Genomic DNA, 15,025 nt, shown 5'->3' on the forward strand with positions numbered 1-15,025 from the left:
GCTACTAACTGTTGGTATCATCAGTATTTTCTTCAGCCCTTGTATCCCAACATTTCTGCATCCCCACAAATAGCTCCCTCCCAATAATCAATACCAATAATACTGGTCAATGTCAATAATACTGGTACTTCAGTTTTTGAAGGGTGTTAAGTTTTTTTTTTTTTTTTAAATTGTCTCCAACCTTTGCTAAATTGACAGTAAAAACCCCAACTCTGTTCTGAGTAAGTATGCTACCAGTGCAGCTTTCCCCTCAATTTTACTGATCTCATCTCTCTCCCCTCTTTTGCCTCCCAGGGCTCTTTGCAAATAAGCATTAAAATGACACTATGATAGTAAGATCGCTCCTGCTAGGGATATGCCCTGTGCAGTAACAGCAGAGTGGAGACAATATTTGTCTCCTCCTTGCCCTATTAAATAGGAAAAAAGGGTGTGTGTTGTAAATGCCCCTCTTACGCAAAGTGTTTTACCTCAACAGTTGACTCATTACAGGCCCATCCCTCCAGATCTCAAATGGCAGTCCAGCGTGTCCTAGGGATTTTAATACCTTAAATCTAACAGTGGCAGTATCCAAGGCTGTGTCTTCACAAGAAAAGTTTACAAAAATCCCATCCACCATTCAAGCCAGCTCCATAGTGTTCATAAAGCTCAGGTGGTTTCTAAATTTTTAATCACTATTTTAGTCAGCAGGTTTAGCTAAAATATGAGAAGCCAGCAGAACTTGTCTATATTATTGCTCCCCTAGTTCAGCTGAACTAGTGAAAACTGTTGGGATCAACCCCCAAACATAATCAAGATCAAAGAGGTCTGAACTTCATGGACTTCAGTAAATTAAAAGCTATCATCAGTGGCTAGAATGGTGGTGGTGGGAGCTCAGAGACCTAACTTGCCAACTATAATTACAGCCCTGCACATATGAAAATTTATATCCGCAGAACCGCAGGGCTCACGGTGAAAGGAACAGAACATGGGTCCACCACTCCCAGAAGCTAGCACCCCATGCCAGCAGCTCCTCCAGCATGGCTGAACCACCCCCAGCCCTGCTGCCGTCCCTTCCACACTGCTGTCTGCGTGTCCCATCTGGGGGGTGTGCGCACCGCTTGGACAGAAAGGTGAGACCAGTAACAGTTGCCGGTGAGCCTGGTGCCTGCCCCAATGGGTGGGGTTGGGGGCGGTAGAGTCACACTGGAGGAGCTGACAGTACAGGACACTGGCCCCACAGTCTGCTCATTTCACTGCTGCAGTTCCATGGATACTGATTTATATCCACGGATACCCGCATCTGTGGATATAAATTTGTATCTGCACAGGGAGAGAGTTTGAATAAAAGAGGATCTTCACCTGGGCTGCAGCGTGGCCACAGAGAAGTGGGTTTTTAGTAATTGATGTCAAAGACCAATTACAATTCTGAGTTGTGAAGGCAGCTCTAGTAGTCTTCAAATGCTGCTCTCCTATGAGAGCATCTTTGATCACACACTAGATCTCAGTGGTGTTTGAGCAATCAGAGGCGCACCGAGAGAGTTATCTACATCCACTACATAGAAAAGGAAGTAGCTAGAAGCTCTGACAGTCTGCAGAAAAATACATCAGCTGGCAAATGGCCCAAGCTGTATATAATGCTGTCATACCAGGTACAGTCGCAATGGTAGTAGCAATGACCTAGCCACTAGTGTAGACACAGTTCCAGCATATGAGGCTTGCCTACACTTGTGGATTAGTAGTGTCAGTTGATGTCACGGGTACTGTTTTTTCCTAGTGTAGACAAGGCTGCAGAATCACAAATCTAGTTTTTTGAAGTTTTGAAATTGAACTTCAGTTCAAATTACAAAGTGTGAACTGTATGCAAATTAATTGCAGGTCAAAGGTGTAACAACATCACCACTCAAGGAATACATGCTTCACTATCTGTAATATTGTATGCAGCAATGTTGTAGCTCTGTCAGTCCCCGGATATTAGACACATAAGGTGGATGAGGTAATATCTTTCATTGGACCAACTTCTGTCTGTGACAGAGACAAGCTTTTGACGTTATACAGAACTCTTCTTCAGGTCAGGGAAATGTGTTTTTAATCTATTATATTTTGGACTGCCATGGATCACCACATATACCTTCAGAGATCCAGTAACTACCTAAACACTAAGTCTTAAGAAATCTATAGCCAGACACTCAGATAACAGAGTATGATTGGAGGAGTAAGTCTGGGATAAAAACGGTAACACACACACACACACCACACACTTACTTCAAAACAAGGACACTCCACAAGAGAAGTAGATCACATCATGGAACGGGCCACCCAAATATCCCAAGAGAACCTGCTTCACTACAGAAATAAAACCCAGTTGGACAGCACACCCCTAGCTGTCACCTACCACTTGACACAAACTCATATGAGGCATGGAACTACAGCCCATAATTAAGGCTTCAATTTTGTCACAGAGGTCAAGCAAGTCACAGAATCCGTGACTTCCTCCGTGACTTCAGCCCCAGTGGCTGAGAGCTACAGGGTCCCACTGCCTCCCACAGTGGCAGGGAGCTGAGACATACCCTGGCAGCTCCCCTGCTGCCGCCACAGGGCAGGGGGAGCCTGAAGCGCTGAGTCCCCACAGGTGGTGGGGGCTCCAGAGCTCCCAGCTACCCCACCCCTTCCCGTTTTATCATGGATATTTTTAGTAAAAGTCAGGGACAGGTTACAGGCTTCCATGAATTTCTCTTTACAGGGGTCCCCGGTATACGTCGGGGTTGCATTCCTGAAAAGGGTGATTAACACCGAAAAGAAGGATACCAGAGAATTTTTCTCCATAAGAAAGAATGGCCAGCCCCGCCTCCTCCTCCAAGCACACCCCATACTTGCTCTTCCCCCTTCCTTTCCCAACATCACCTGAACGCTGCGGGAAGCACCCAAAGAAAAGCCATGCAAAAGGTGAAGTGACAGATATGCGGATCAGGACTGACTGAATCAGAACACGTTCCCCTATTGATGAGCGATGGATACACGAAACGACAGATGAGGGGGAAACGTGTACCAGGGACCCCCCGGTATTGCCAGCGACCTGTCCAAGCCTTTATACTGCTTCTGAGGGGTGTGTGGAAAACGGTTCTGTACTGTAGTTTAAATGAATTACTCAGAGTTCTGTATGCCTAGTGAGGAATCTATTTGTCAAAAAACATTTCCTGAATCTTTTTTGTTGTCTGTATTGTTACAGGAATACTTGCTGACAGGTATTTTGAAATAAATTACCAAAAATAATTGAAACTGGTGTGATTACGTAGTGTTATTTTGACAAAAAATATGCAGAATTTTAAAATATTGTGCGCATCATTTTTAGGCACAGAATTCCCGCAGGTGTAGCTCTAGGTAAGCTTGAAAGCATTTCTCTCTCACCAACAAAGTTGATCCAATAAAAGATCTGACCTCACCCACAGTGTCTCTAATATCCTGGGACCAATATGGCTATAACACTGCATATCTTAATATCATCATGCATTGACATTACATGGCATTACCGGAATTGCCACCAAATTTCAAGTGTTCCATTAAAATGTTCAAAGCAAGTAATGAAGCATAGAAATGAAAGTTAAATCTTTATTTCATAATAGTTTATTGTGCATGAAGCTACTTAGCCATATAGCAATTTTCTAAACACTTTCTGAGCTGAGCAAGTTGTCCAAAATGCCAAATATCCAGCAGCAACTAACAAATCTATAGAAAAAGTGATCAAAGTTAATTGCATTATACGAGACACTCGAGAAAAATTAACATTTAAATATTAAAGTTAACCTTTGCTTTAAAGATTAACAAGTGTATGGGTTTATCTGTAATTTCTGTGCAGAGGAAAAAGATTTAATCTTGCATTAGTCAGTCTTATTAGGTACCACGACACTGAAACCCTGAATCCCACATTTTAAAAAAGCAAGGAGATTAAATAGGCTTAGAATGAGCAATATTATGCAGTCCACAGGCATTCCGTTATATTTGAAACTAGACCAACCAAAGATGGCACGAGTCTATTTTTCCTAGAAGTGATAATTTGAAGCAGAAATCAGTATTAAACTTTCTGGGATTGTCCTGTAGATGTCCATTGAAATGCCAGAATCTTGTTTTCATGTAAGAACAAGCAATTTCTAGTCCTTTGCATGCTGACAGTCTTGACAATATAAACTGATCGCTCTGTTTCCAGGGCACATTAAACTCATTGCCACAGAATGATAGAAGGAAAGAGAGAAGTACTTTTTTTTTCTTGCATGACTTGAAATGCTTTGATCCAAAGGTGTAACCAGGCCAGAGAATGGAAATTTTAGTTTTCTGTAGTCTTAATGACTCCTAAACTAGCAGATATGCATAATCTGCTTGAATTGCTGATGGAGATATGATACCTCTGTCCTGGTGTGTTGGAAAGGTACCTCCTGGCTTCAGAAATACAAGATGGTCAGCAGGACTGCCTGTGGTGGGAGAACTTGTCTATATTTTTGGAACAAGGATTCTCTCATCCACAATAAGAACTGGCCAGAGAAAGCAGCATATTCAGCCTGAATGAATCCTTAAGAGGCTGCTCTGAGGGATTCTCCAAATAGATCAGTCACACTAAAAGTCACAAATTATGTTACCATAATGATGTAAACTTCTGATTTTTCTTTGAACTTGAAGCAACATAAGGCAGCTTGGGCTGAGATCATGCAGGAAGATACCACCTGGCAGTTTGGCCATGTAATCACCTTTTTTTTTTTCCTTTTAGGTGTGCTTGATAGTATTGTACATATTAATTAATATTTTTCTAGAGGCACTGAAAGCACCATCTCTACATACAAGAACTGAAGTATTCTGGGATTGATAGTGGCTCAGGCTAAGGAGGATTCAGTTGAGAATAGAATAAAATAGTTCATCCCAAGTACTAATTGCACCTGATCTTTAGGGATATATTTATGATGCTGTCTTATTCTCCAATGTCAATAAAATACATTGACAGATTCTTTCCTCTTTTAGACAGAGATTCTCTTATAAAGAAGAAACTTGGATTAAGGCCTCTTGGTATAGTTGTTTCTCTTCGCAAGACAATCTTCTCCATTGTGGGAGATATGAGAAATTATGGAGAAACTCTGTGGCCAGAATGAAAGATATAAGGGAAAGATGATAATCCTCTGGGTCCTGTGCTACACCCCAGCTTTTGAATAGTCCCTTGGAGGAATCCTTTCAGTGTGCCACACCCCCAAGGGATCTCGCTCTTCCTTACAGGTAGGTGATTCAGTCTCCACACTTGAGACTGAGCCTCTGGACCCCAGCAGTGTATCATATGTGAGCTCTGCTCAGCAAGTCCAACTGTGCCAGACTCCTGATCAGAGACTTTTACACTCTTCAGGAACCAATGCACCTCAACAAGTGACACCAGGCAGTCTTTTCAAAAGGCAGGAGGATTTATTAGTCAACTGAAACACAGCACCAGGAAGTCTTTACATTAGCATAGAGAATCAAGGTTAAGACAGTCCATCCTGGCTAAGCTAGCATTCCATACAGCCAAGGAGACATGGAATCCATTTTTTTCCATCTCTCTGTCGTCCCAGGTGAGAGATTCCAAGTCTCTTCCAAAAGCCACACAGTCCTATCACCTCTTAGTCCTTTGTGTTCCTGCAGAGCCAGGTTGAGTTCACAAACTCCACTGCCTGCAGGAGTTTCACTGTTAGATGTTCACTGATCAGTTCTTGGTTGCTCCCATTGTCTTCCCAGATCCTCCATGGATATGGGTCGGTGTCAGCCAGTCCTCTAATGACACATTTGTTCCACCATAGACAGTTATGTAAGAACCCCTCATGTCTCCTGATCTGTCCCAAAAGTAGCTTTAACCCTTTTATACCCCCTGAGTAGCAACCCCTAGTCAAGAAAGTTACTGCCAGGCACATAATTTATGAAAGTATTACAGAAAATTCCCACTTCACCAGATGTCAACATTCTAATGCATGTACTTTTCTAAGGCTGCCTGAATTGGAAGCCACCATCACCTCTACATAGATCTGCTGCTGACGCAACCCAGGGCCATCTTGAAGTCAAATCAGAGGTTGAAGTCACGAGACTAAAAGAGCTAGCCAGAAGCACTAGTCTATTGGCAGTTTCCATGACTCTAAATTGCAATGTGTGAAGATAGCTGTGGGGAGACAAACAGAACCAATGGTGCCTTTGGAACTGTTTTTTCCCTTCATAATAACCTGCTACTGCACGATTGACCTCTGAAGACATGAAGATTCATCACAGAAGCCTCAAGCTGTCATAAAAGAAAGACTGACAGGTTCCAACTACTCAAATTCCCAGAAGTTGAAGGGGAAAAAAATCTCACTCTAAAACCCTGGACAGTAGTCAGCAATGCTTGATTAGAGGGCTGTGCACACAAAGGACAGAACTGCACCCTAAACAGAAAGGTCAGTGTGAGCACATTTTGTCATTGCTATCCCACTGGTTCAATAAGAAGCAGTACAATTCTCTAATGAAGATGGCCCTATGATGATAAAAGCTGCAAGAATAGATTATGTCGCTCAGGAATAAGGTGTAGAGGGAGAATAGGAAGGGACTCATGGACCAAGTCCTTTATACATACATTACTACTCAAAATATTCTTTCAAATATGAAACCAAATTTCTTCTTGTCCTTAGATTAGGTTAAAAGTGACACTTACAGAGCCGACAGCTAAAAAAAATGCTGGACTCATGTTTTCTTTACAAAAGCTTGTGTAAGATCATATCTACACTACAAACATCTGCCAGAACAGTTACGTCAGTCAGGGATATGAGATGTAAGCCCCTACTGACACAGCTGTGCCAGCAATAGCCCCTTCTGTAATGCAGTTACATAAGCAAAAGCACAGTTCACCAGGGCTTTTACCAGCACAGCTATGTTGATCAGGGATCATCTTTCTTACACCAGCAAAACTATGCTTCTGCCAGTATACCTTATTTTGCTCTTATGGCAGAGTTGCTCTCTCCTCCAGTGGAGAAGTTACATCTCCTGCCAAAAGCAAGTTTTGCTAGCATAAGAGGTGTCCACACTAGTACCACGTTGCCAGTACAATATACCGGCACAGCTATAATGGCAAAGCACTTCATGTAGACATGGCCCAAGACAACTTGGTCTAACAGCAACAGTACAGTTCAATACTAGATTAAACGATCTTTCCTGAGTTTTAACATGGTATCCAATAGTAAACAAGTAAGGCCAAACTAAAGGCATTTGCAGATCATTCCTATGACAATTTTATACTTAATTTTGTATCAAGGACATAAAAGGGATAAATAACTTGCGAATGGTTAAAATTCAACTATTAGCTGACTGAGCAGCAGCTATGTTGAGGTGGCCATTTCAGATTCAGAACTGGAACTGAAAAGATACTCCTAGATGCTGGAGCCTCTATGGGTATGTATACACAGCAATTAGACACCAGCTGACTCAGGCTCACAGAGCTTGGGCTAACTAGCTATTTAACTGTCATGCAGGTGTTTTGGATTGGGGTGCAACCCAAATTTAGGGACCCTCCCACCTCACAGGGTCCTAGAGCCCAAGTCAGCTGGCACAGGCCAGCTGTGGGTTTCTAATTGCAGTGTAGGCAACCTAAGGGTATAGCTATACTGCAACATAAACCCAGGATTAGCAGAACTTGAGTTAGCAGACCCTGGGTTTGTTAACCTAGGGCATGAGCATCTAAGCTCATTTGTAATCCCATGTTAGGAACCGCTGAACTGTGGATCCCAGCCTGAGGCTCCAGCATCTACACCACATCATGCAGGTCTAAGTCCAACCATCCATATCCCAGACTTCCTAATGTTATCCCAAAAAAATGTGGCTGCTCTAGCCCTCTGTTCACAGTGCAATGTGGGAAAACTTGACTGCCCAACAAACTTGACTGTCCAGAGCACAAAGTGTCGGCCTGTGGGATCTGTGGAATACTTTTGGCAGACTCCTAGAGCATGAATCCAAGGGGAGGGGAGGGGCATCTCCACTGCAGAACAGTAAGGTTTGAACTCTGGGTTCTGGCCTGACTCAGGCCCGGACCCTCCTCCCCCATGGGGTCCTGAGACCCTTTGTCTGCACACAAATTGCTCAGATATAAAGAGGGTTAGGCTGAGTGAGTTTGAACCCCGGGCTTACACTGCAGTGTATACATACCCCAAGGAGAGAAAACTCTAAGGCTATTAACTTTGATAAGACTAAAACTCACAGTAGCACCACCAAATTGAAAATGTGTACTTCACATATGACTGAAGAACAAAATAGCATTTTGTGTAATATTTACTCAGACTGTTGTAAGTAGTAATGTGCATTCACTGAGGTAGAGGTTATGAGGGGAGCCTGGGGGAACTGGGATTGCTTAGTCTGCGGAAGAGAAAAAGGAGGGCGAATTTGATAGCTGCTTTCAACTACCTGAAAGGGGGTTCCAAAGAGGATGGATCTAGACTGTTCTCAGTGGTAGCAGGTGACAGAACAAGGAGTAATGGTCTCAAGTTGCAGTGGGGGAGGTTTAGGTTGAATATTAGGGAAAAAAATTTCACTAGGAGGGTGGTGAAGCACTGGAAAGTGTTACCTAGGGAGGTGGTGGAATCTCCTTCCTTTGAGGTTTTTAAGGTCAGGCTTGACAAAGCCCTGGCTGGGATGATTTAGTCGGGGATCGGTCATGCTTCGAGCAGGGGGTTGGACTAGATGACCTCCTGAGGTCCCTTCCAACCCTGATATTCTATGACTTGCTCACATCAGTGACAGTGGTAGAAATAAATGTTGGAAGACCTAGATTCTAAGTATCTAATTCTATAAGACATTGCTGTATCCCTGCAGAATGTAGTTGACTAAAGGGTATGACCCATTCCAAACTAGAGGTTTCCAAACTAGTGAGCACTCCTTGTTAATTAGGGACACCATACGTCCCACATGCACCAGGCTTGCCCAATGAGCTTTGAAATAGGGTTACTTAAATAGCTTGTTTAATAAAATGCTCCTACAATTCTGTCAGCAGCATGGGATTTAAAAGAAAGCCAGAGAAGTCTCAGAACAAGCTGTCAGATCTGAGTGCAGTGAACTTTTAAAAAGACAGACGAGTTCATATTCAGCACGTAGCTGTTCAGACAGAGGTCAACATTTGTGCGCTCCATACAGCTGACCTAAATGCTACAAGAACATGTCTCCAAGCCCATTTTCAACAACTTCACCACGCTAGCTCCTTTGTGAAAGGAGGCTGACCATGGAGCAAACATGGAGACACCTCCACACACACACACACACTGTTGCAGTTTCAGTGATCACCACTATCACCTCAACTCACATCTCTGGCATTATGACCAGCTACGGGAGCACATGGGCAGTGGTTCTCCTTACAAGAACATGGTGGAGTGGCTGTATTTGTGAAAGACAACAATGATTGAACTTGGTGGCTTGTTTTGAGGAAGACTGCATTTCCACAACCGCATGAACCCTATAAGGATCTTCACAAAAACAAGGAAATGCTTCAAATGTTAGATGCAAAAGTATTTAGAACATATAGCTCAATTTTTCGAAAAACTATGAAAAATATTTGCATTTACTTCTAGAAAATGAAGGCCTTTTTACCTAAGGAAGAGTTAGGAAATAAGAATTCCATGTAATACTTTTCCTTTCCCACAAAAAGTTTTCTTCCCAAAGCGTACCTCAGAGTGCTTTGTAAGGTTAAAACATTGATTAGTAAGTTATTGTATATATTAGTTGCACCCGGAGGCTCCAATCAGCATCAGGGCCCTATTGTGCTAGGTACTGTACAAACATAGTAAGAAACAGTGCATGCCCTGAACACCTTCTAAACAGACAAAACATGGGAGAGCAGTATTATACATTCAAGCAGAAGGGTGGGAACAAGGCACAGAGAGGGTAAATGACTTGCCCAAGGTCACACAGGAAGTATGTAATAGGAGACTGGGTTCAATTCCTGGCTTTAAGTCCCAGCCCAATGCACTAACCGCTAGAAAATGCTTCCTTAAACTTTTGGTTAGGTAGGAATGAGTGGATGCAGTGTTAATAGGCTGGGGGTATGGGGTGGGGAGGAATTTTTTTTTTTAAAAAAAATCAAATTATTTGCTTTAGGAAAAAGGCAGAAAACTTTATAAACACTGCCTAGGCAAGTTTATCCATATTCCCTCCCACCCAAGGCCTCCCTTTCTAAGGCCCAGGAAATCCTCTTTCCCTATTTACAGAGATCAATAGATGTCTCCCCAAACGAACATGTAAGACGTATTATTACAAGGAACAGAAATCTGGGTGTAGAAAATGTGCATATTTGATTTGGAGTCTTTCTGAAGACTTTCATGTACTAGCCAGGATCTCAGCACTCGCGCTCTTGCGCTCTCAAGATTTTCAGAAACAGATGGTTTATGATAGGTTTAGGAGCCTACCCTTACATACCCATTTAAGATCTTGGTCAGCTATTTTAACATGTCAGTTAATCCTTTTTTCTGTGATTGTTTTCTTTTGCCACCTCAGTAAGCTGAGCAAGTTTCAATCTCATTTTCAAGACATTATTGTGGAGTCCAGCTGCATGAATAACCAATTTCTCAGTTTGCTGACCATTCCATAAAATTTAAAAACTCATTTTAAGTCAACCCAAAGCAATGTTTGGGTTTCTCAGCAAATGAAAGAGTAAAAAGATTTGTTCCAGGTCAAATTAAATGTTTTGTTCAAAAAAAGCAATGTTTCATTTAATCGTTAAGGTGTTTGGCTTTTTAAAATAAAACAAGTACATTCTGAATAAAAATATTGTTGCATTTGATTTAGAAAGTGTCAACACAAACTACCAAGTTCCATTTTTGATCAGCACCTACTCTTATACTGTATATAATAAGGGTAGTGTGATGCACTAAATGCTGGAAGCAGTTAGAAGGCTCAAGTTATAAAAAACAAAATATCAGAAGTGCACAAAGACTGGTATTTCAAAGCCATGCTCCAGCTTTGAAAATCCTGGAATATCTTGATTAAAAATCTCTGGCCCCAAAAATGGGAGTTTAGCCATTTCCTAGAACCCCTTTTCATGGCTATCTGATCACTACTGACTCTTCCCAGTGTAGGGGTCATTCTCTCAGAGGCATCTTTCCTAGCATACTGTTCTTGTAACTAACGCTTTTAATTTTACCAACAGGCAAATGCAATCTTGAAGTGGCCATTTCACAAGCTGACTGCTGCTGACTACATCTCCTTTCTTATTCTTATACAGCTGATATATGCTCAGGTATTGCTACACACATTTTTGTACATCTCATTCTATTACTATGGGGAATTTTAAGAAACTTCATTCTTCCGCGCAGCGTTCCTGTTACTTACTCCCCACTTCAAGTCTCGTTCTTCTATCAATGTATGCTGTGAAAATTACTGGAATATTCTGCAAATGGGAATAAGCAGAAAAAGTATATAAACTGTAAGTGTCCTCAGAACAAGAGAAGAGAAAGGGAGCATCAATTACAGACAGAGTTATCACTAAGTATTATATTTTCATTGAATTGTTCTTTAAGGTTGTGACCAGTCGAATGGCTTTGTACTATAAGAGTTTGAGGAATAAAGGAAGGGTCAAATATTTACATTACAATGAGGAAAGTTTAAAGTATGTCTGCAAGTCTTTAAAATCCAATCATACAGATTCATTTTTTAAAGTGTCAGCTACTTTGAAATGTGGTCTCCATGAAACTACTCAACTGCGGGTGTACAATTTGTTGAAAGATTGTACTCAGAGTAGTTATCAACGGTTTGTTCACGAACTGTAGAGCAATGAATCTAGTAGGGCACCGAAGGGTTCAGTTCTGGGTCCAGCACTATTCAATATTTTCATTAATGGCTTAGATAATAGATTGGAGAGTATGCTTCTAAAATCTGTGGATGACATCAAGCTGAGAGGGTTTGCATGCGCTTTGGAGGACAGGATTAGAATTCAAAAAGATCTTGACTATCTGGAGAATTGGTCTGAAATCAGTAAGACGACATTTAAGACAGACAAGTGAACCACTTGCACAAGGAAGGAAAAACCAAACTACAAAAGGGGGAATAACTGGTTAAGTAGTAGTACTGCTGAAAAGGATCTGGGGGTTATATTGGATCACAAATTGAATGAGTCAGTGTCATGCAGAGGCAAAGTGTATCTATAGAAGTGTTCGCAAAAAGAAAAGGAGTATTTGTGGCACCTTAGAGACTAACCAATTTATTTGAGCATAAGCTTTCGTGAGCTACAGCTCACTTCGTTGGACGCATACTGTGGAAAGTGTAGAAGATCTTTTTATTTAAGATTTTTTTAATCTTTTTATGGTGTGTATAAAAAGATCTTCTACACTTTCCACAGTATGCATCCAACGAAGTGAGCTGTAGCTCACGAAAGCTTATGCTCAAATAAATTGGTTAGTCTCTAAGGTGCCACAAGTACTCCTTTTCTTTTTGCAAATACAGACTAACACGGCTGTTACTCTGAAACCTATAGAAGTGTTGTATGTAAAACACAGGTGGCATTTGTCCCAATCTGTTCAACACTGGAGAAGCCTCAGCAGGAGTATTGTGTCCAATTCTGGGACCCCCTTTAGGAAAGATGTGGACGACCTCGAGTGACTCCAGAAGAGAGGAACAAAAATGACAAAAGATTTAGAAAATCTGCACTATGAGGAAGGTTAAAAAACTGGGGTATGTTTACTCTTGAGAAAAGAAGGGGGATGGGAATGGACCCGATAAGTGTCTTCAAATATGTTAAGGGCTGTTATAAAAAGAAGACTAATCAATTGTTCTCCAAGTTCACCGAAGGTAAGACAAGGCCTTAATCTGCAGCAAGGGAGATGTAGATTAGATATTAGGAAAATTTTTCTAAGCAAGCATAGTCAAACTCTACAATAGACTTCCAAGGAAGGTTGTGGAATCCCCATCACTGGAGGTTTGTAAGAACAGGTTAGACATAAATCTTTCAGGTTTACTTGGTGCTGCCTCAGCACAGAGGGCTGGACTTGATGACTGAGGTCCCTCCCTTCCAGCCCCACATTTCTATAGGTCTATGAACATGGGGTTAGATTATACCCCCTTTTTAAAAAATAAAAATAAAGTATAAGCAACTTTTTTTTTTAAACTGTCTTTAAAAATTTCAGCCCAAGAACTACAAATAATTTGCACTGAAATTAACCATAATCTGTTTAGATTTAAGTTTATTAATTTAACACATTTCACACTGAATCTTTCCTAGGTATCATATTAATGGGACATTTCAAATGGGTATTAAGAGTTGGACAAATTATATTTCTCTTTTACACATGAATCCATGTTTTGTCAACCGTAGTTCTTTCCTTTATATTTTGACGTTAAAAGTTATAGGTAACTGCACAATCACTACATTCAATTTCTACACTCTAAATTTTTAACGTAACTTATCCTTTTCATGAAAGTTCAATTACATTAACATTCTATTATTAAAACAAAGTAATTTACTCTTCACCATTTATTCACTTCATTCTGATTGGACAATGAAAATAGATTTTCTGGTTAGTTTCACTTTGAGTCTCCCGCAAAGAGAGTACAAGACTAAAAAGTATGTTGTAAATACGGAAGCAATGTTTAAATCCCAACACCTTCTCATTGATTTGAAGTGTTTCACAAGGAAATTTCCATTGATATTAGGTTTTGTTAGCTCCAAATTACCTGTCTAGATGCTTAAAATTTTATTAGCAAAACATTTAGAATGACTATTACCTACAAATGCAGGAGTATGTCGTTTCTAAGGACAGGTGTATTGAAATACAAGATAGCTCTAAAGATTAAGCCTTCACTAAAGAGTTTTAAGATTCAGTTTGAGAGATGTCCAGTTACGAAAAGATTTTTTTTTTTTGGTAATGTGCTAGTCCATCAGAGCCAACTTTTAATCAATGGAGAACTCAGTCTGAAGTGTTATTCGTTTGAGGGGAATTTGATTGAGATATAATTATATGAAGTTATGCAACAGTTTCAGACATATGCATAAAGAAAAGGAGTACTTGTGGCACCTTAGAGACTAACAAATCGAATGCATCCGATGAAGTGAGCTGTAGCTCACGAAAGCTTATGCTCAAATAAATTTGTTAGTCTCTAAGGTGCCACAAGTACTCCTTTTCTTTTTGCAAATACAGACTAACATGGCTGCTACTCTGAAACCTGTCATGTAGTTGATGGGGATGTCGGCATTCCCAAGTTTGGAAAAAAGTGTTGAGAAGATGTAAAAACTAAAATAGTTTCCACGGAACGCATCCGATGAAGTGAGCTGTAGCTCACGAAAGCTTATGCTCAAATAAATTTGTTAGTCTCTAAGGTGCCACAAGTCCTCCTTTTCTTTTTGCGGATACAGACTAACACAGCTGCTACTCTGAAACCTAAAATAGTATGGTGGGTTTTACATGTTATTTCCCTTTTAAGCTACACAAATCACAACTTAACACTTCTATTCAAAACACAGCTATTTACTTGAATGCAAGAATGGGTCTTTGGCCTTCGTTTGTAAAAAATGGTATTAAATGCAGAAGGCTACATTAATCCAATATCATTGAGATTTATAACAAAGTTTTTACTCCACATAGCAACTGACTGCTACAGCTCATATTAAAATAGGAGTAAATATATAATACACTAAATACATATAAAGGGGCAGAACTAGCTGATGTGGGAACGCTGTTAATATTTGTAACCAGTGTCATAAGTGATTTAAATCTAGAAAAACAATACCTGCCCCAAGCCGTTTAAAATCCTCTCTTGAATCTCTTGATTTTATATAAAGTTTCCATGTTAAAGCTTTGGCATTTAATCAATGCAACACTAGTTAATATTGCTAATTTTTGTAGTGACAAATACAGTGACTTGGCCATATCCTTTGAGTACCTTGTTAGTTAGTTCTTTAAAGTCCTATTTATGTAGTATTTCAAGTAGGGCTGTTGATTAATCGCAGTTAACTCACATGATTAATTCAAAAAATTTAATCGCAATTAATCTCTGTGACATAGCAGGGAGTGGGGAGTATTGACCTGGGAATGTTGCAGGGGAGTTTTAC

General features: G+C 40.6%; 1 protein-coding gene across 1 annotated transcript in view; it reads right to left on the reverse strand.

The window, feature by feature from the left end:
• Window positions 1–15,025, reverse strand: part of PPP1CC (protein phosphatase 1 catalytic subunit gamma) — a 32,242-nt gene that overhangs the window by 12,719 nt on the left and 4,498 nt on the right. The gene's annotated exons all lie outside the window — the stretch shown is intronic.

This window comes from Natator depressus, chromosome 15 (assembly GCF_965152275.1).
Source record: "Natator depressus isolate rNatDep1 chromosome 15, rNatDep2.hap1, whole genome shotgun sequence".
Taxonomy (NCBI): domain Eukaryota; kingdom Metazoa; phylum Chordata; order Testudines; family Cheloniidae; genus Natator; species Natator depressus.